We start from the raw sequence: 22,099 nt of genomic DNA, 5'->3' as shown, positions 1-22,099 counted from the left end.
CTTATTGGTGAGATATTTGCGTGCCAGAGGATGGGAAATAAATCCGACTAAAATTAAGGGACATTCTACCTCAGTGAAATTTCTAGGGGTCCAGTGGTGTGGGGCCTGTCAAGATATTCCTTCTAAGGTGAAGAATAAATTACTGCATTTGGTCCCTCCTACAACCAAGAAAAAGTCATAGTGCCTAGTGGATCTATTTGGATTTTGGAGGCAACACATTCCTCATTTGGGTGTGTTACTCTGGCCCATTTACTGAGTGACCCAAAAGGCTGCAGTTTTGAGTGGGGTCCAGAACAGGAGAAGGCTCTGCAACAGGTCCAGGCTGCTGTGCAAGCTGGTCTGCCACTTGGGCCATATGACCCAGCAGATCAAATGGTGCTTGAGGTGTCAGTGGCAGACAGGCATGCTGTTTGGATCCTTTGGCAGTCTCCAATAAGTGAATCATAGTAGAGACCTCTGAGATTTTAAAGCAAGGCCCTATCACCTTCTTCAGATAACTACTCTCCTTTTGAGAGACAGCTCTTGGCCCATTACTGGGCTTTGGTGGAAACTGAATGTTTGACTATGGGTCATCAAGTCACCATGCAACCTGAACTGTCTGTCATGAACTGGGTGCTTTCTGGCCCACCTACGTATAAAGTGCACCATGCACAGCAGCATTCCGTCATCAAATGAAAGTGGTATATACGTGATCAGGTTCGAGCAGGTCCTGAAGGCACAAGTAAGTTACACGAGGAAGTGGCTCAAATACCCATGGTCTCCACTCCTGTAACCCTGCCTTCTCTCCCCCGGCCTGCACCGATGGCCTCATGGGGAGATCCCTATGATCAGTTGACAGAGGAAGACAAAAGACTAGAGCTTGTTTCACACATGGTTCTGCATGATATGAAGGCACTACCCTAAAGTGGACAACTGCAGCACTGCAGCCCCTTTCTAGGACATCCCTGAAGGACAGTGGTGAAGGGAAATCTTCCCAATGGGCAGAACTTCGAGCAGTGCACCTGATTGTGCACTTTGCATGGAAGGAGCGATGGCCAGATGTGCGATTATAGACTGATTCCTGGGCTGTAGCCAGTGGTTTGGCTGGATGGTCAGGGACTTGGAAGGAGAATGATTGGAAAATGGGTGACAAAGAAATTTGGGGAAGAGGCATGTAAATGGACCACTCTGAGTGGTCAAAAATGTTGAAGATATTTGTATCCCATGTGGCTACTCACTAACGGGTGACCTCAGCAGCGGAGGATTTTAATAATAAAGTGGATAGGATGACCCGTTCTGTGGACACGACTCACTCTCTTTCCCCAGCCACCCCTGCCATAGCCCAATGGGCCCATGAAAAAAGTGGCCATGGTGGCAGGGATGGAGGTTACACATGGGCTCAGCAACATGCACTTCCACTCACCAAGGCTGACCTGGCTACAGCCACCACTGAGTGCCCAATTTGCTAACAGTGGAGGCCAACACTGAACCTTCTATATGGCAGCACTCCTCAGAGTGATCAGCCAGCTACCTGGTGGCAGGTTGATTATGTTGGACTCTTCCATTGTGGAAAGGGCAGAGGTTTGTCCTCACTGGAATAGACACTTACTCCAGATATGGGTTTGCCTATCCTGCACGCAATGCTTCTGCCAAGACTACCATCTGTGGACTCAAGGGAATGCCTTATCCACCATCATGGTACTCCACACAGCATTGCCTCTGACCAAGACACTCACTTTATGGCTAAAGAAGTGCAGCAGTGGGCTCCTGCTCATGAAATTCACTGGCCTTACCATGTTCCCCATCATGAGAATGGATTGGTGGAATGGTGGAATGGCCTTTTGAAGTCACAATTACAATGCCAACTAGATGACAATACTTTCCAGGGCTGGGGCAAAGTTCTCCAGAAGGCTATGTATGCTCTGAATGAGCGTCCAATATATGGTACTGTTTCTCCCATAGCCAGGATTCACGGGTCCAAGAATCAAGGGATGAAAGTGGAAGTGGCACCACTCACCATCATTCCTAGTGATCTACTAGCAAAATTTTTGCTTCCTATTCCCATGACATTACTTTCTGCTGACCTAGAGGTCTTAGTTCCAGAGGGAGGAAGGCTGCCACCTGGAGACACAATGATTCCATTAAACTGGAAGCTAAGATTGCCACATGGACACTTTGGGCTCCTCCTGCCTTTAAGTCAACAGGCCAAGAAGGGAGTTAAAGTGTTGACTGCGGTGATTGACCCGGATTATCAAGATGAAATCAGTCTACTATTCCACAATGGAGGTAAAAAAGAGTATGCATGGAATACAGGAGATTCATTAGGGTGTCTTTTAGTGTTACCATTCCCTGTGACTAAGGTCAATGGGAAACTACAACAGCCCAATCCAACAGAACTACAAATGGCCCATATCCTTCAGGAATAAAGGCTTGGGTCACTCCACCAGGGGAAAAAAACATGACCTGCTGAGATGCTTGCTGAAGGAAAATGGAATACAGAATGGGTAGTAGAAGAAGGTAGTCATCAATACCAGCTACGACAATGTGACCAACTGCAGAAACGAGACTGTAATTGTCATGAGTATTTTCTCCTTCTTTTGTTAAAAACATGTTTGTGCATGTATACACTTGTACTAAAAAATCATTTTACTTCCTTTTTCTTTATCATGTGACATAAGATTTATTGACTTCATGTCAGCATTTAAGTATTATTAACTTTATGTGATAGTAGTTGTGTTGGGGATTGGTGAGTTTCCAGTTGTACAAAGGATAGTTGTATTATGTTAGGCATAATTATGACCTTACTATTGTCTTTATTTGAGGGTCTCAGGAGATGTGTATGGGTTCAAGTTGACAAGGGGTGGACTTGTGATGATTATACTGAGTTTCAACTTTATTTGATTGAAGGATACAAAATATTGACCCTGGGTGTATCTGTGAGGGTATTGCCAAAGGAGATTAAAATTTGAGTCAGTGGGCTGGGAAAGGCAGACCCACCCATAATCTTCGTGGGTACCATCTAATCAGCTGCCAGTATGGCTAGAAGTTAAAACAGGCAGAAACATGTGAAAAGACTAGACTAGCCTAGCCTCACAGCCTACATTTTTTTCCCATGCTGGATGCTTCCTGCCCTCAAACATCGGACTCCAAGTTCTTCAGTTTTGGGACTCCGACTGGCTCTCCTTGCTTCTTAGATGCAGATGGCCTATTGTGGGACCTTGTGATCATGTGAGTTAAGGCTTAAAAAACTATATATATATGTATATATATATATAAAACTATATATAATATATATAAAACTATATATATATAAAACTGTGTGCGTGTGTGTATATATGTATATATGATTAGTTCTGTCCCTCTAGAGAACCCTGAGTAATACATGTGTTTCCAGCCTTTTAAAGAAATAAGGCAAATCATATTTATCACTTTTTTCTGTTGTTACAACAAACTCAAACTGGCTTAACTCATGTGTCATGATAATGTAAATTAAAATTTGTGAAACCAAAGAGAATTTTTAGTAACATTTGTAATATTACTTAGTGTACTTACTTTTATTTTACAAATTTACAGGTAACGTTGTATGCTTTTATTGTGTACAACATAGTTTTTAAGTAAATGTAAATTGTAGAATGATAAAATATATTCGATTAATGAATGATTTTATATTTTGACTATTGTGATAGTGTTGGGATAAACATGAGATGGCAGCTATTTACTTGACCCACTGATTTTAATTCCTTTCAATATATACCTAGTAGTGGGATTGCTGGACAATATGGCAGTTTTATTTTTAATTATTTGAGAGATGTTCATACTGCATGAGTCCTCTTTGCTCCACATTCTCATTAGTAGGTATATATTGTCTATTTGATAATGATCATTATGACTGGGATGAGGTGATATTTAACTGAGGTTTTTATTTGCATTTCTCAGATAATCAGTGATGTTGAACATTTTTTTGACATACCTGTTCTTCATTTGTATGTTTTTTATTGAGAAATTTCTATTCAGATTTTTTTTTCATTTTTACATCAGGTTATTTACTTGTTTGTTTTTTCCTATTGAGTTATTTGAGTTCCTTGTATATTCTGGATATTAGTATATTGTTGGATAAATTGTTTGCAAACATTTTTTCTTATTTGGTAGGTTGTCTCTTCACTCATTTGATTGGTTATTTTGTTACACTGAAGCTTTTTATTTTGATATGGTTCCATTTGTCTATTTTTGCATTTGTTACCAGTGCTTTTGAGGTTTTATCAAAAAGAATTTGCCCATACGAAAGTCATAAAACATTTCCCCTATGTTTTCTTCTGGAAGTTTCATAGTTTTAGATCTTACATTTAAGTCTTTAATACATTCTGAGTTAATTTTTGTAGATTCTGAAATATAGTGGTTTAATTTTATTCTTCTCTATGTAGATATCTAGTTTTCTCAACACCATTTGTTGAAGAGACTGTCCTTTCCCCATAACATGTTCTTGGCACCTTTGTCAAACATCAGTTGGTGTAAACTGTGTGAATTTATTTCTGGTCTCTCTATTCTTTTCCACTTGTCCATATGCCTTATTTTATGTCAATGCAATGATCTTTGCTTTGCTGTATTTTTGCAGTATACTCTGAAGTCAGGTTGTAGTATAAGGCCATTAACTTTTTTGGTTGTTATTAAAATTGATTTGGCTATTTAAGGACTTTTGTGGTTTCATATTAATTTTCGAAGGTGTTTTCTATTTCTATGAAGAATGGCATTGGTGTTTAGATAGGGATTCATTAAATCTGTAAATCTTTTTAGGTAGTGTGAACATTTTAACAATATTAGCTCTTCCAATGCATGAACATAAGATAGACATTTATTTGTACATTTTTCAATTTTTCCATTAGTGTTGTAGAGTTTTAACTGCATCAATATTTAACCTACTTGGTTAAATTTATTCCTAGGCATTTTGCTTTATTGTATTTGTAAACTGGAAGAATTTATTGATTTCTTTTCAGATAGTTTGCTATCAGCATATAGAAATTCTACTAAATTTTGTATGTTGATTTTATAATCTGCAAATTTACTGAATTTATTTGTTGGTCTAACAGCTTTTCAGTGAAGTGTTTAGGATTTTGTATGCATAAGGACATATCATAAGCAAACAATGATAATTTAATTCTTCTTTGCAATTTGAATGCCTTTTTACGCTTGCCTAATTACTCTACTTAGGACTCCTAGTATTATATTAAATAGAATTATTGAAAGTGGAAATCCTTGCCTTGTTCCAGTTCTTAGAGGAAAGGATTTCAACTTTTCCCCATTCAATATGAAATTAACTGTCAATTTGCAGTATATGGCCTTCACATTACGTTCATGTACATTTCTTCTATACATAATATGTTGAGTAATTTTTTATCATGAAGAAGGATGAATGTTGTCAAATGCTTTTTCTGCATCTATTGATATGATCATATAATTTTTTTCCTTTATTATTTTAATATGATGTATCACATTTATTGATTCACACATGTTGGACATACTCGCATTCCTGGAATAAATCTTACTTGATTATGGTGATGATCTTTTTATGTGTTGTGGAGTTTAGTTTGCTATTTCTTAATTTTTAATTTTAGGTTTAGAAGTACATGAACTGGTTTCCTATATAGGTAAGTTCATGTCATGGGTGTTTCTTATAAGGATTATTTTATCACCCAAGTACTAAGTCTAGTACCCAATGTTTATTTTTCCTAATTCTCTCCCTCCTCCTTCAAGGAGACCCTAGTATCTGTTGTTCCCCTCTTTGGGTTATTGAATTTTCATTATTTGCCTCCCACTTATAATTGGGATCACATGGTATTTGCTTTTCTGTTTCTGGATTACTTTGCTAAAAATCACGGCCTCCAGTTCCATTCTTCTTCCTACAAAGGAAATTATTTCATTCTTTTTATGGCTGCATAGTATTTAATGGTGCATACGTAACACATTTTCTTTATCTGGTCTACAATAGATGGGCATTTAAGTTGATTCCATGTCTTTACTATTGTGAATAGTGCTGCAATGACAAATAATAGTTCTTGTTTTAGCTCTTTGAGAAATTGCCATGCTGCTTTATTTTTATTTTATTTTATTTGTTTCTTTTTCAATATTGTTTATCTTATGCATTTTTAAATTATACTTTAAGTTCTAGGGTACATGTGCACAATGTGCAGGTTTATTACATATGTATACATGTGCCATGTTGGTGTACTTCACCCATTAACTCGTCATTTACATTAGGTATATCTCCTAATGCTATCCCTCCCCACTCTCACCACCCCATGACAGGCCCCAGTGTGTGATGTTCCCCTTCCTGTGTCCAAGTGTTCTCATTGCTCAATTCCCACCTATGAGTGAGAGCATGCAGTGTTTGGTTTTCTGTCCCTGTGATAGTTTGCTGAGAATGATGGTTTCCAGCTTCATCCATGTCCCTACAAAGGACATGAACTCATCCTTTTTTATGGTTGCATAGTATTCCATGATGTATATGTGCCATGCTGCTTTCTACAATGGCTGAACTAATTTACACTCCCACTAAGAGTGTATACACAGTTCTGTTTCTCTGCAAACTCACTAGAATCTTTTTGTTTTTTTTTGACTTTTTACTAATAGCCATTCTGATGAGATCGAGTGTGTTCAGAGTGGTATGGCCACTGACAGCACTAGATAGCTCATCAAGACAGAAAATCAACAAAGAAACAATGGATTTAAACTATAACCTGGAACAAATAGACTTAACAGATATTTGACAGAACATTACACCCAACAACTATAGAATATACATTCTATTCAGCAGCACTTGGAACATTCTCTAATATAGACCATATTATGGGCCACAAAACAAGTCTCAATACATTTAAGAAAATTAAAATTAAAACTATACCAAGTACTATTTCAGACACCAGTGGAATAAAACTGGAAATCAACTCCAAAAGGAACACTCAGAACCGTGAAAATACATGAAAATTAAACAACGTGCTCCTGAATAATCATTGGGTTAATAATGAAATCAAGATGGAAACTAAAAAAATTCTTAGAACTGAATGATAATAGTGACACAACCAATCAAAAGCTCTGGGATACAACAAAGGTTGTGCAAAGAGGAAAGTTCATAGCCTTAAATGCCTACATTAAAAATTATGAAAGAGGGAGGAGCCAAGATGGCGAATAGGAACAGCTCCAGTCTACAGCTCCCAGCCTGAGTGACGCAGAAGACGGGTGATTTCTGCATTTCCATCTGAGGTACCGGGTTCATCTCAATAGGGAGTGCCAGATGGTGGGCGCAGGTCAGTGGGTGCGCGCACCGTGCACGAGCCGAAGAAGGGCGAGGCATTGCCTCACTCGGGAAGTGCAAGGGGTCAGGGAGTTCCCTTTCCTAGTCAAAGAAATGGGTGACAGACGGCACCTGGAATATCGGGTCACTCCCATCCGAATACTGCGCTTTTCCAATGGACGTAAAAAACGGCGCACCAGGAGATCATATCCCACACCTGGCTCAGAGGGTCCTATGCCCACGGAGTCTCGCTGATTGCTAGCACAGCAGTCTGAGATCAAACTGCAAGGTGGCAGCGAGGCTGGGGGAGGGGGACACGCCATTGCCTAGGCTTGCTTAGGTAAACAAAGCAGCCATGAAGCTCGAACTGGGTGGAGCCCACCACAGTTCAAGGAGGCCTGCCTGCCTCTGTAGGCTCCACCTCTGGGGGTAGGGCACAGACAAACAAAAAGACAGCAGTAACCTCTGCAGACTAAAATGTCCCTGTCTGACAGCTTTGAAGAGAGCAGTGGTTCTCCCAGCACGCAGCTGGAGATCTGAGAATGGGCAGACTGCCTCCTCAAGTGGGTCACTGACCCCTGACCCCAGAGCAGCCTAATTGGGAGGCACCCCCCAGCAGGGGCAGACTGACACCTCACACAGCCGGGTACTCCAACAGACCTGCAGCTGAGGGTCCTGTCTGTTAGAAGGAAAACTAAGAAACAGAAAGGACATCCACACCAAAAACCCATCTGTACATCACCATCATCAAAGACCAAAAGTAGATAAAACCACAAAGATGGGGAAAAAACAGAGCAGAAAAACTGGAAACTCTAAAAAGAGCACCTCTCCTCCTCCAAAGGAACGCAGCTCCTCACCAGCAATGGAACAAAGCTGGACGGAGAATGACTTTGATGAGCTGAGAGAAGAAGGCTTCAGACGATCAAATTACTCTGAGCTATGGGAGGATATTCAAACCAAATGCAAAGAAGTTGAAAACTTTGAAAAAAATTTAGAAGAATGTATAACTAGAATAACCAATACAGAGAAGTGCTTAAAGGAGCTGATGGAGCTGAAAACCAAGGCTCGAGAACTATGTGAAGAATGCAGAAGCCTCAGGAGCCGATGCGATCAAATGGAAGAAAAGGTGTCACCGATGGAAGATGAAATGAATGAAATGAAGCGAGAAGGGAAGTTTAGAGAAAAAAGAATAAAAAGAAACGAGCAAAGCCTCCAAGAAATGTGGGACTGTGTGAAAAGACCAAATCTACTTCTGATTGGTGTACCTGAAAGTGACGGGGAGAAAGGAAACAAGTTGGAAAACACTCTGCAGGATATTATCCAGGAGAACTTCCCCAATCTAGCAAGGCAGGCCAACATTCAGATTCAGGAAATACAGAGAACGCCACAAAGATAATCCTCGAGAAGAGCAACTCCAAGACACATAATTGTCAGATTCACCAAAGTTGAAATGAAGGAAAAAATGTTAAGGGCAGCCAGAGAGAAAGGTCGTGTTACCCTCAAAGGGAGGCCCATTAGACTAACAGTGGATATTTTGGCAGAAAGTCTACAAGCCATAAGAGAGTGGGGGCCAATATTCAACATTCTTAAAGAAAAGAATTTTCAACCCAGAATTTCATATCCAGCCAAACTAAGCTTCATAAGTGAAGAAGAAATAAAATCCTTTACAGAGAAGCAAATGCTGAGAGATTTTGTCACCACCAGGCCTGCCCTAAAAGAGCTCCTGAAGGAAGCGCTAAACATGGAAAGGCACAACCGGTACCAGCCACTGCAAAATCATGCCAAAATGTAAAGACCATCGAGACCAGGAAGAGACTGCATCAACTAACGAGCAAAATGACCAGCTAACATCATAATGACAGGATCAAATTCACACATAACAATGTTAACTTTAAATGTAAATGGACTAAATGCTCCAATTAAAAGACACAGACTGGCAAATTGGATAAAGACTCAAGACCCATCAGTGTGCTGTATTCAGGAAACCCATCTCACGTGCAGAGACACACATAGGCTCAAAAAAAAGGATGGAGGAAGATCTACCAAGCAAATGGAAAACAAAAAAATGCAGGGTTTGCAATCCTAGTCTCTGATAAAACAGACTTTAAACCAACAAAGACCAAAAGAGACAATGAAGGCCATTACATAATGGTAAAGGGATCCATTCAACAAGAAGAGCTAACTGTCCTAAATATATATGCACCCAATACAGGAGCACCCAGATTTATAAAGCAAGTCCTTAGTCATGTACAAAGAGACTTAGACTCCCACACATTAATAATGGGAGACTTTAACACCCCACTGTCAACATTAGACAGATCAATGAGACAGAACATCAACAAGGATACCCAGGAATTGAACTCAGCTCTGCACCAAGCGGGCCTAATAGACATCTACAGAACTCTCCACCCCAAATCAACAGAATATACATTCTTTTCAGCACCACACCACACCTCTTCCAAAATTGACCACATAGTTGGAAGTCAAGCTCTCCTCAGTAAATATACAAGAACAGAAATTATAACAAACTATCTCTCAGATCACAGTGCAATCAAGCTAGAACTCAGGATTAAGAATCTCACTCAAAACCACTCAACTACATGGAAACTGAACAACCTGCTCCTGAATGACTACTGGGTACATAATGAAATGAAGGCAGAAATAAAGATGTTCTTTGAAACCAACGAGAACAAAGACACAACATACCAGAATTGCTGGGACACATTCAAAGCAGTGTGTAGAGGGAAATTTATAGCACTAAATGCCCATAAGAGAAAGCAGGAAAGATCCAAAACTGACACCCTAACATCACAATTAAAAGAACTAGAGAAGCAAGAGCAAACACATTCAAAAGCTAGCAGAAGGCAAGAAATAACTAAAATCAGAGCAGAACTGAAGGAAATGGAGACACAAAAAACCCTTCAAAAAATTCATGGATCCAGGAGGTGGTTTTTTGAAAGGATCAACAAAATTGATAGACCACTAGCAAGATTAATAAAGAAAAAAGAGAGAAGAATCAAATAGATGCAATAAAAATGATAAAGGAGATATCACCACCGATCCCACAGAAACACAAACTACCATCAGAGAATACTAGAAACACCTCTATGCAAATAAACTAGAAAACCTAGAAGAAATGGATAAATTCCTCGACACATACAGTCTTCCAAGACTAAACCAGGGAGAAGTTGAATCTCTGAATAGACCAATAACAGGAGCTGAAATTGTAGCAATAATCAATAGCTTACCAATCAAAAAGAGTCCAGGACCACATGGATTCACAGCCGAATTCTACCAGAGGTACAAGGAGGAACTGGTACCATTCCTTCTGAAACTATTCCAATCAATAGAAAAAGAGGGAATCCTCCCTAACTCATTTTATGGGGCCAGTATCATCCTGATACCAAAGCCTGGCAGAGACATAACCAAAAAAGAGAATTTTAGACCAATATCCTTGATGAACATTGACGCAAGAATCCTCAATAAAATACTGGCAAACAGAATCCAGCAGCACATCAAAAAGCTTATCCACCATGATCAAGTGGGCTTCATCCCTGGGATGCAAGGCTGGTTCAATATATGCAAATCAATCAATGTAATCCAGCATATAAACAGAACAAAAGTAAAAACCACATGATTATCTCAATAGATGCAGAAAAGGCCTCCGACAAAATTCAACAACACTTCATGCTAAAAACTCTCAATAAACTAGTTATTGATGGGACGTATCTGAAAATAATAAGAGCTATCTATGACAAACCCACAGCCAATATCATACTGAATAGGCAAAAACTGGAAGCATTCCCTTTGAAAACTGGCACAAGATGGGGATGACCTCTCTCACCACTTCTATTCAACATTGTGTTGGAATTTCTGGCCGGGGCAATCAGGCAGGAGAAGGAAATAATGGGTCAAATAGGAAAAGAGGAAGTCAAATTGTCCCTGTTTGCAGATGACATGATTGTATATCTAGAAAACCCCATTGTCTCAGCTCAAAGTCTCCTTAAGCTGATAAGCAACTTCAGCAAAGTCTCAGGATACAAAATCAATGTACGAAAATCACAAGCATTCTTATACACCAACAACAGACAAACAGAGAGCCAAATCATGAGTGAACTCCCATTCACAATTGCTTCAAAGAGAATAAAATACCTAGGAATCCAACTTACAAGGGACATGAAGGACCTCTTCAAGGAGAACTACAAACCACTGCTCAAGGAAATAAAAGAGGATACAAACAAATGGAAGAACATTCCATGCTCATGGATAGGAAGAATCAATATCATGAAAATGGCCATACTGCCCAAGGTAATTTACAGATTCAATGCCATCCCCATCAAGCTACCAATGACTTTCCTCAGAGAATTGGAAAAATCTACTTTAAAGATCATATGGAACCAAAAAACAGCCTGCATCACCAAGTCAATCCTAAGCCAAAAGAACAAAGCTGGAGGCATCACACTACCTGACTTCAAACTATACTACAAGGATACAGTAACCAAAACAGCATGGTACTGGTACCAAAATAGAGATGTAGATCAATGGAACAGAACAGAGCCCTCAGAAATAATGCCACATATCTACAACTATCTGATCTTTGACAAACCTGAGAAAAACAAGCATTAGGGAAAGGATTCCCTATTTAATAAATGGTGCTGGGAAAACTGGCTAGCCATATGTAGAAAGCTGAAACTGGATCCCTTCCTTACACTTTATACAAAAATCAATTCAAGATGGATTAAAGACTTAAATGTTAGACCTAAAACCATAGAAACCCTAGAAGAAAACCTAGGCATTACCATTCAGTACATAGGCATGGGCAAGAACTTCATGTCTAAAACACCAAAAGCAATGGCAATAAAAGCCAAAATTGACAAATGGGATCTAATTAAACTAAAGAGCTTCTGCACAGCAAAAGAAACTACCATCAGAGTGAACAGGCAACCTACAAAACAGGAGAAAATTTTTGCAACCTACTCATCTGACAAAGGGCTAATATCCAGAATCTACAATGAACTCCAACAAATTTACAAGAAAAAAACAACAACCCCATCAAAAAGTGGGCAAAGGACATGAACAGACACTTCTCAAAAGAAGACATTTATGCAGCCAAAAAACACATGAAAAAATGCTCACCATCACTGGCCATCAGAGAAATGCAAATCAAAACCACAATGAGATACCATCTCACACCAGTTAGAATGGCAATCATTAAAAAGTCAGGAAACAACAGGTGCTGGAGAGGATGTGGAGAAATAGGAACACTTTTACACTGTTGGTGGGACTGTAAACTAGTTCAACCATTGTGGAAGTCAGTGTGGCGATTCCTCAGGGATCTAGAACTAGAAATACCATTTGACCCAGCTATCTCATTACTGGGTATATACCCAAAGGACTATAAATCATGCTGCTATAAAGACACATGCACACGTATGTTTATTGCGGCTCTATTCACAATAGCAAAGACTTGGAATCAACCCAAATATCCAACAATGATAGACTGGATTAAGAAAATGTGGCACATATACACCATGGAATACTATGCAGCCATAAAAAATGATGAGTTCATGTCCTTTATAGGGACATGGATGAAATTGGAAATCATCATTCTCAGTAAACTATCGCAAGATCAAGAAAACAAACACTGCATATTCTCACTCATAGGTGGGAATTGAACAATGAGAACACATGGACACAGGAAGGGGAACATCACACTCTGGGGACTGTTGTGGGGTCGGGGGAGGGGGGAGGGATAGCGTTGGGAGATATACCTAATGCTAGATGACGAGTTAGTGGGTGCAGTGCACCAACATGGCACATGTATACATATGTAACTAACCTTCACGTTGTGCACATGTACCCTAAAACCTAAAGTAAAATAATAATAAATAAATTAATTAATTAAAAAATTATGAAAGAGCACACATAGGTAATCTAAGGTACCACTCAAGGAACTAGATCAACAGGAACAAATCAAACCCAAACCCAGTAGAAGGAAAGAAATAACAAAGATCAGAGCAGAACTAAATCAAACTGGAATTTAAAAAATACAAAAAATAAATTTAAAAAAGCTGGTTCCTTGGAAAGATAAATGAAATTGATAGGTCATTAGTGAGATTAACCAAGAAAAGAAGAGAAAAACCCAAATAAGCTCAATTAGAAGTGAAAATGGAAATATTACAACTGATACCACATGAACACCTTTATGCATACAAACTAGAAAATATAGAAGATATGGTAAATCCTGGTAATATACAACACTCTTAGATTAAACCAGGAAGAAATAGAATCTCTGAACTGACCAACAATAAGCAGTGAGATTGAAATGGTAATAAAAAAATGCCAACAAAAAAGTCCAGGACCAGACAGATTCACAGCTGAATTTCATCAGACATTCAAAGAAGAATTGGTACCAATTCTATTGACATTATTCCAAAAGATAAAGAGGAATTTCTTCCTAAATCATTTTATGAAGCCAGTATCACCCTAATACCAAAATCAGGAAAAGACATAACAGAAAAAGAAAACAACAGATCAATATCCATGATGAACATAGATGCAAACATTCTCAACAAAATATAGCTAACCAAATCCAATAGCATATCAGAAAGATAATCCACCATGATCAAGTTGGTTTCATACCAGGGATGCAGGGATGGTTTAACATACACAAGTCAATAAATGTGATAAACCATATAAACAGAATTACAAACAAAAATCACATGATCATCTCAATAGATTAAAAAAAAATTGGCAAAATTCAGCATCTGTTTATAATTAAAACGCTCAGCAAAATCAGCATAGAAGGGACATACTTAAAGGTAATATAACCCATCTATGACAAACCCACAGCCAACATTATACTGAACAAAGAAAAGTTGAAAGCATTCCCCCTGAGAATTGGATCAAGACAAGGATACCCACCTTCACCACTTCTATTCAACAGAGTACTGGATATCCTAGCCAGAGCAGTCAGACAAGAGAAAGAAATAAAGGGAATCCAAATCAGTAAAGAGGAAGTCAACCTGTCACTGTTTGCTGATGATATGATCATATACCTAGAAAACCCTGAAGACTCATCCAAAAAGCTCCAAGAACTGATAAATGAATTTAGCAAAATTTCTGGATACAAAATTAATGTACACAAATCAGTAGCACTGCTATACAGCAACAGCTACCAAGCTGAGAATCAAATCAAGAACTCAATCCATTTTACAATAGCTGCAAAAAAAAAAAAAGAAAAAGAAAAGAAAATACTTAGAAATATACCTAACCCGGGAGGTGAAAGATCTCTACAAGGAAAACTATAAAACCCTGCTGAAATAAATCACAGAGAATGCAAACAAATGAAAACACATCCCATGCTCATGGATGGGAGGAATCAATATTGTGAAAATAACCATACTTCCAAAAGCAGTCTACAAATTCAATTCAACTCCCATCAAAATACGACCATCGTTCTTCACAGAACTAGAAAACTCAGTCCTAAAATTCATATGGAACCAAAACTAGCCAAAGCGAGACAAAGAAAAAAAAAACTGGAGGCATCACATTATGATTCAAATTATAGTACAAGTCTGTAGTCACCAAAACAGCATGGTACTGCTAAAAAAATAGGCAGATGCGGTCGGGCGCGGTGGCTCACACCTGTAATCCCAGCACTTTGGGAGGCCGAGGCGGGCGGATCACAAGGTCAGGAGATCAAGACCATCCTGGCTAACACGGTGAAACCCCGTCTCTACTAAAAAATACAAAAAATTAGTGGGGCGCCGTGGCGGGTGCCTGTAGTCTGAGCTACTCAGGAGGCTGAGGCAGGAGAATGGCGTGAACCTGGGAGGCGGAGCTTGCAGTGAGCTGAGATCGCGCCACTGCACTCCAACCTGGGTGACATAGCGAGACTCCGTCTCAAAAAAAAAAAAAAAAAAAAAAAATAGGCAGATGCACCAATGGACTAAAATAGAAAACCCAGAAATATAGCCAAATATATACAAATATCTACAGCCAACAGATCTTTGACAAAGCAAACAAAAACAAAAACATGAAGTGAGAAAGGACACCATATTCGACAAATAGTGCTGGTATAATTGGCAAGCCTCACGTAGAAAAGTAAAACTGAATCCTCCCCTGTCACCTTATAAAAAAATCAACTCAAGATGGATCAAAGACTTAAATGTAAGACCTAAAAACATAAAAATTTTAGAAGATAACATTGAAAAAACTCTTCTAGACATAGTGTTAGGCAAAGACTTCATGACCAAGAACACCAAAGCAAATGCAACACAAACAAACATAAATAGATGGGACTTAGTTAAACTAAAAAGCTTCTGCACAGCTAAAGAAATAATCAGCAAAGTAAACAGACGACCCCCAGAGTGGAGAAAATCTTTGCAAACTATGCATCTGACAAAGGACGAACATCCAGAATCTATAAGGAACTCAAACAAATCAGCAAGAAAAAAATCATTTCATCAAAAAGTGTGCGAAGGACATAAATAGACAATTCTCAAAAGAGGATATACAAATGGCCAGCAAACATATTCAAAAAATGCTCAACATCACTGATTATCAGGGAAATGCAAATCAAAACCACAATGCCATACCACCTAATTCCTACAAGAATGGGCATATTAAAAAAAAATTAGATGTTGACATGGATGTAGTGAAAAGGGAACACTTTTACACTGCTGGTGGGAATGTAAACTAGCAAAACCACTGTGGAAAACAGTGTGAAGATTCCTTAAAGAATTAAAAGTAGATCTACCATTTGATCCAGCAATCCCACTCCTGCGTATCTATCCAGAGGAAAAGAAGTCACTTTTCAAAAAAAGATACTTTCACGTGCATGTTTATTGCAGCACATTTCTAAATTGTAAAAATATGGAACCAATTCAAATGCCCATCAATCAATGAGTAAATAAAGAAAATGTGGTATGTATATGTATATATGTATATATATGTGTGTATATATGTATGTGTGTGTGTATGTGTGTGTATATATATATATATATATATATGCCATGGAATACTACTCAGCAATAAAAGGAATGAAACAATGGCATTAGCAGCAACTTGGAGACCATTATTCTCAGTGAAGTAGCTCAGGAATGGAGAACCAAACATTGTTCTCATTCATAAGTGGGAGCTAAGCTACGAGGACACAAAGCCATAAGAATGATACAATGGTCTTTGGGGACTCAGGGAAAAGGGTGGGAGGGGGTGAAGGATAAAAGACTACACATTGGGTACAATGTTCACTACTCAGGTGATGGGTGCACCAAAATCTCAGAAATCACCAGTAAATAAGTTATTCTTGCATACAAACACCACCTATTTCCCCAAAACTATTGAGATTAAAAATAAATAAGTAAAATTACATTAACTGGCCTTCTAGTGGTACACACAAAAAATAGCCATTCTGACTAATGTGAGATGGCATCTCATTGTGGTTTTGATTTGTGTTTCTCTAACGATTAGTGATATTGAACTTTTTTTTCACATGCTTGTTGGTCACATGTATGTCCTTTTTGAAAACTGTTCATGGCTTTTGACCATTTTTTAGTGGAGTTCTGTGTTTTTTTTCTTGTAAACATGTTTGTTTCTTATGGATGCTGAATATTAGAACTTTGTCAGATGCATAGTTTGCAAATGTTTTATCTGATTCTGTATGTTGTCTGTTTACTCTACTGAATCTCTTCTCTGAAGAAGCCCTTTACTTAAAATAGATTCCATTTTTCTGCTTTTGATGCAATTGATGTCTTAGTCATGAAATATTTGCTAGTGCCTATGTCCAGAATAGTATTGCCTAGGTTGCGTCCCAAAGTTTTTATACTTTTGGATTTCACATGTAAGTATTTTATCCATCTTGAGTTTAATTTTGTATATGGTGTAAGGAAGGGGCCAAGTTTCAATTTTCTGCATATGGCTAACCAGTCATCCCAGCACCATTTATTGAATAGAGAGTCATTTCCCCATTGCTTCTTTTTGTCCTCTTTGTCAAAGATCAGGTGGTTGCAGGTGTGGTCTTATTTTTCTGCTCTCTGTTCTGTTTCATTGGTCTATGTGTCTGTTTCTGTACCAGTACCATGCTGTTTGGGCTAGTGTAGCCCCCTAGTATAGTTTGAAGTTAGGTAACGTGATACTTCCAGCTTTGTTCTATTTGCTTAAGATTGCCTTGGCTACTTGAGCATTTTTGGTTCCATATGAATTTTAAAATAGCTTTTTTCTAGTTTTGTGAGGAATGTCCCTTATAGTTTGATAGGAATAGCACTGAATCTGTAAATAGCATTGGGCAGTTTGGCCGTTTTAATATTGATTCTTCCTATCCATGAGCATGAAATATTTTTCCATTTGCTTGTGTCATCTCTGATTTCTTTATAGAAGGCAGAAAAAAGAGTGAAGCTAGCATATCTGGTGAAAGAAATATCTAAGTAGCAAAGCATTCAGTCTGCTGTATGGCTACTTTTAACTGCTTATATAAAATAAGAGAGGAAAGAGATAATATAAAAACAGAATTTATAATTTTAAAAGAAAGCATAGTAGAAAGAATTAGAAAATTTGCAGCCTAGTCATATGGTGGTGAATGAAAGAGCATTTTTAGTAGAGGAAACCAAGGGTGTGACCAAGTGACCTATTGATAAGATTAGTATGGATAGAATAAAGCCAGGGGCTATTCATCAGAATAGTGGGAGAAAACCCTAAGTTATTTCAGAGATATTTGATGTGGCCCCTCCCATCACAGGCCCAGAGCTCTAGGAGGGCAGAATTTGTTTAGGGGATGGGTCCCTGCTTTAATTGCCTCAGATGTCTGCTCCCAGCATTTCAGAAATGCAGCAGTGTTCAGCCACCCCAGCTATGGCTCAAATGGCCTCAGGTGGTTTGGCCTGCTACTCTGGAAGGTGCAAGTCATAAACTTTGGCAGCATCTATGTGGTGCTAATACTGAAGATATGCAGCATGCAAAAACTGTCGGAGGATGGATTTCTTCATTTTGATTTCAAAGGATGTCACAGACAGCCTGAGGAGCAAGGAAGAGATGTCACAAAAGAAAAGACACCAAAGAGAGCCTTCACCAAGGCAATGCCTAGGGGATCCATGGGAGCAAGGCCATTGCAGGGAGTCCCCACTAGGATAATGCCTAATGGAGTCTTGGGAGCAGCACTACCACAAAGACCCCAGAATTACGGAGCTATTAATGTGCAAAGCCAACTCAGGAGAGCTTAATTGTGGGATGAGTCCAGCAATGTGGTGTGTGTGGGGCTTCCTTAAGGCCTTGAGGTCACAACACCCACACCAGTGTGCACAGGTTGTATGCGTGCAGTCAAAGGAGATTATTCTTTGGCTTTAAGACTGAATATGTTTTTTCCTGTTGGGGTTTGGACTTACTTGAGACTTGTAATTATTTTCACTTTGCCCATTTTCCTTTTTGATATATGAATATCTGTCATATGTCTGTCCAACCATTTTATTTTTGAAATAGATAACTTGTTTAATTTCACAGGCTAACAACTGGAAGAAATTTGCCTCAAGATGAATTGTGAATTGAGTCTCACTCATATCTGATTCAGATGAGACTCTGAACTTAGGACTTTTGAGTTGGTGCTAGAAAGAGTTAAGACTTTGGGGCTATTGATATAGAATGAGTGTAGTTTGCATGTGAGAAGGACATAAATATTGAGGGGTGGGTTAGAACGCAATGGCTGAAATGTGGCACAAATATCATATGATGGAAACTTAACCCTCAAATTCATATATTGATTGGAGGTAGATCCTTTGGGAAGTAATTAGTATTAAATACAGTTGTCAGGGTGAGGCCTTCATGATGGAACTGGTGCCTTTGTGAGTACAGAAAGAGAAACTGAACCGACATGGACATTCTTGCTCTCTTTCCATGTGACGCCTTTCACCATATCACAACACAGCTGGAAGGCCCTCACCAGATATCAACACCATGGCTCTTGGAGTTCCCAGCCTCCAGAACCATAAGCTAAATGAACTTATTTTCTTTATAAATTACCAAGTCATAGGTATTCAGTTATAGCATAGAAAATGGACTAAGACAGGTTCGGCTGAGGGGAGGGCCATTGGCTGGGGCCTGCGGTATGCCACTTCAGTGAGGGACTCCACTGTGGCCACCCGGCTTGCTGCCTTCCTGGGCGCCACTCCCCCAGGTGACTCAATGCGACGTGCCAGTAGCACAGCACCAATTCCTCTTGGGCTCTTGGGCGCTTCTCTGAGCAGTGTCACCCTTTACACCAGAAAGCTGGTGGGCACTAGGGGAAAAAACAAAACAAGAAGAAAGTGGAGGAAGTGCTAGAAGAGGAGGAAAAGGAATATGTGGTGGAAAAAGTTCTCGACTGTGGAGTGGTAAAGGGCAAAGTGGAGTACCTCCTAAAGTGGAAGGGGTACTCAGATGAGGATAACACATGGGAGCCAGAAGAGAACCTGGATTGCCTCGACCTCATTGCTGAGTTTCTGCAGTCACAGAAAACAGCACATGAGACAGATAAATCAGAGGGAGGCAAGCACATAGCTGATTCTGATTCTGAAGATAAGGGAGAGGAGAGCAAACCAAAGAAGAAGAAAGAAGAGTCAGAAAAGCCACGAGGCTTTGCTTGAGGTTTGGAGCCGGAGCGGATCATTGGAGCTACAGACTCCAGTGGAGAGCTCATGTTACTGATGAAATGGAAAAACTCTGATGAGGCTGACCTGGTCCCTGCCAAGGAAGTCAATGTCAAGTGCCCACAGGTTGTCATATCCTTCTATGAGGAAAGGCTGACGTGGCATTCCTACCGCTCGGAGGATGATGACAAAAAAGATGACAAGAATTAATGCTCCTGAGTACCAGCCCCTGTCACATCTGACTGTGGGTTTCAAGTGGGAAGGGAAGAAGTTCTACTTGTCTTGACACCATAGAGGTGGCTTGAGAAGATGTCCTTTGAAGAGCCAGTATAGTTGCTGTGCCCTGCAGCAGCCCAAGTGCTTTAAAGCCATTTCAAGCTGTATAGTTTCAAGCTGTATAGTTCCCCATCCCAGTGGAGGGGAAAGGGGATAAATGTATCAAGGCAACCTTTTCTGCACTTTGCTGTGAAAAGCAAAGGGCCTTCTATGAAGGACAAAACTTGCAGAATTGGGTGTGTGGGAGAGCAAAAAAATACTGTAGATCTTCAAAGAGCATCTCCACAACAGACAGCCTTCTTCCCAATAGCGTTAACTGCATTTTTACAGCTTAGCATGTGTGTAGTTTTTGGCTATTACTGGTGTATTATTTGGGGGAGGGAGGGATGGGGAGGGGAGAAAGGGAGATGGGTAGCATCACTTAGATTAACATTTGGGGCCTGATAGGGGAAATGGTGAAGCAATGGAAAAGAACAGACAACTAATGATTTGCTTCTATGTCCAGAATATTTTACCTTTAAAAAAAAGTCATTGGCACCATAAATAAAGACTGTGAGAGACTGTTTAAAAGCTGTGAATGTCTGAAACCTATAAGCCAAGGTGTTCCCTGCCTAAACTTATTGCTGTTCCCACAAAGGACTAAGCCTGTTCATAAGTTGCCAAAGTTGCCATTTTGGAGATGGAAATTGACAAGGAGGGAAGGTCTTTTATTGGAGAGTATACAGTACAAGCAGATCATTCTGTCTTAGAGGTGCTAATTCCTGAAATTAGAAGACCCGTTCTTTTCCAGTAATGAAGTTATAAATATCAGCTTGTTCATCCAAGACACTGGCTGAGGTGTTAGGGAAGAGGAAGAGAGTGGTAGAGGAGATAAGACAGTAGGGAAAGACAAGGGCCCATGCTTTTAGTGGGGAAAACTCTTGGAGCCATTTTTAGTGGGGAGAACTCTGGGAGCCATTCTCTTTTTTGAGCTTTGAACACTGAAACCATTGTTGGCAGGGTTCAGTCACTGGCAGCACAAGTTTCACTGAGTTGATCCAAGAGTTTAGTGATTTCAAAAGCCTTGGTCTCAGGCTTTTCATAATCTCTCAGGAGAAGATTAAACTTTCATATGAAAACAAATTTTCATATTTCACTTTAACACACACACACACGCACACACACAAAAACAATTTTTTAAGAAATCCTAAGAAGTAACATACCCAAAATGCTCTGTCTTGAGTCATGAGATCCATCAGTTCTTGATATTTTCTAGACTTGCATCTAGAGCTACACTGTAAAATTCTTTTAGGCATGTGTTAGATTTCTGTGTAAACTTTGTTTAAATGTAAACTTCATACTACACTGTCAGTTTTTGTCTTAATAAAACTATAGATTTATAATCCCTGAAAAAAAAAATGGACTAAGACAACCATTTAATATAATACTTCATGTGTTGTTTATTAATGTCTTTTATCAAGTAGAGAGACTTTCCTGATATTCTAAGCTTGCTAAGAGATTTTATAATGAATGGGCTCTGTATTTTGTCTTATGTCTTCTCTGCATCTATTAAGATGCTCATTTAATATTTTTGCTGTGTAGTATTAAGGTGTTGTGTTTTATTAATTAAATTTGAGGCAATTAGTGCAACCATGCATTACTATAATTAATATAACTTGACAATGATGTATTATTTTCTGTATATACTATTTAATTCCCTTTATATACTGATGTGTTATTTTCTTTACACACTGTTGTATTTTGTTAAAGATTTTTGCATCTCTATTAATGAAGGATATTGAAGTGTAGTTCTTCTTCATTGACATGCCTTAGTCTGGCTTTGGTGTCAGAATGATATTGGCCTCATAAAGAGTTGAGAAATATTCTGTACTCATGTATTTCTGAAAAAAGTTTGTTGAGTAATGGAATTGTTTCTTTACATATTTCATAAAAGTCACGAGTG

At 39.0% G+C, this 22,099-nt stretch overlaps 1 long non-coding RNA gene and 1 pseudogene across 1 annotated transcript in view; one reads left to right on the top strand and one right to left on the bottom strand.

The window, feature by feature from the left end:
* Window positions 1-22,099, bottom strand: part of LOC134760913 (uncharacterized) — a 78,943-nt gene that overhangs the window by 43,389 nt on the left and 13,455 nt on the right. The gene's annotated exons all lie outside the window — the stretch shown is intronic.
* On the top strand, window positions 647-21,735 carry LOC100437862 (chromobox protein homolog 1-like; annotated as a pseudogene).

Source organism: Pongo abelii, chromosome X, assembly GCF_028885655.2.
Source record: "Pongo abelii isolate AG06213 chromosome X, NHGRI_mPonAbe1-v2.0_pri, whole genome shotgun sequence".
Taxonomy (NCBI): Eukaryota; Metazoa; Chordata; class Mammalia; order Primates; family Hominidae; genus Pongo; species Pongo abelii.
Note: the sequence above shows the minus strand (reverse complement) of the source record. Positions and strands in the feature narration are given on the sequence as shown.